This window comes from Chiloscyllium punctatum, chromosome 20, assembly GCF_047496795.1.
Source record: "Chiloscyllium punctatum isolate Juve2018m chromosome 20, sChiPun1.3, whole genome shotgun sequence".
NCBI lineage: Eukaryota > Metazoa > Chordata > Chondrichthyes > Orectolobiformes > Hemiscylliidae > Chiloscyllium > Chiloscyllium punctatum.
The window spans coordinates 68,503,350-68,504,589 of NC_092758.1; positions in this window are offsets into that span (position 1 = coordinate 68,503,350).

The following is a 1,240-nucleotide window of genomic DNA, read 5'->3' on the forward strand; positions in this document are numbered from 1 at the left end:
GGACCGCAGCTTTTTACAATATATGTAAATGATATAGAAGATGGTATCAGCAATAACATTAGCAAATTTGCTGATGACACAAAGCTAGGTGGTAGGGTAAAATGTGATGAGGATGTTAGGGGATTACAGGGTGACCTGGACAAGTTAGGTGAGTGGGCAGATGCATGGCAGATGCAGTTTAATGTGGATAAATGTCTGGTTATCCACTTTGGTGGCAAGAACAGGAAGGCAGATTACTACCTCAATGGTATCAAATTAGGTAAAGGGGCTGTTCAGAGAGATCTGGGTGTTCTTGTCCACCAGTCAATGAAGGCAAGCATGCAGGTACAGCAGGTCGTGAAGAAGGCTAATAGCATGCTGGCCTTCATAACAAGAGGGATTGAGTATAGAAGCAAAGAGGTGCTTCTGCAGCTGTACAGGGCCCTGGTGAGACCACACCTGGAGTACTGTGTACAGTTCTGGTCTCCAAATTTGAGGAAAGACATTCTGGCTATTGAGGGAGTGCAGCGTAGGTTCACGAGGTCAATTCCTGGAATGGCAGGATTGCCTTACACGGAAAGACTGAAGCGACTGGGCTTGTATACCCTTGAGTTTAGAAGACTGAGAGGGGATCTGATTGAAACGTATAGGCTTATGAAAGGATTGGACACTCTGGCAGGAGGGAACATATTTCCGTTGATGGGGGAGTGCCGAACCAGAGGACACAACTTAAAAATACGGGGTAGACCATTTAGGACAGAGATGAGGAGAAACTACTTCACCCAGAGAGTGGTGGCTGTGTGGAATGCTCTGCCCCAGAGGGCAGTGGAGGCCCAGTCTCTGGATTCTTTTAAGAAAGAATTGGATAGAGCTCTTAAAGATAGTGGAGTCAAGGGGTACGGAGATAAGGCTGGAACAGGATACTAATTAGGAATGATCAGCCATGATCATATTGAATGGCGGTGCAGGCTCGAAGGGCAGAATGGCCTACTCCTGCATCTATTGTCTATTGTCTATTGTCTATTGTCTACTGCTCAGTTGAGGAGATGGCCACCATCCAGAACTATCAGTCCAATCAGAGGGCTGGCAATGCTGCTGTATGAGCTGTCATTAGAAGTGACCTTGGCTGAGGCCTTAGGATGAAGGAAAGGACACTTAAGAGCAAGTAAATCTGTTTCAAATGACTGGACCTAGGCAGGCAGGCCCCAGCGATTGTGTAGAGAAACAATTTCCAATGGTGCCATAGCTGTGGAAGCCATCT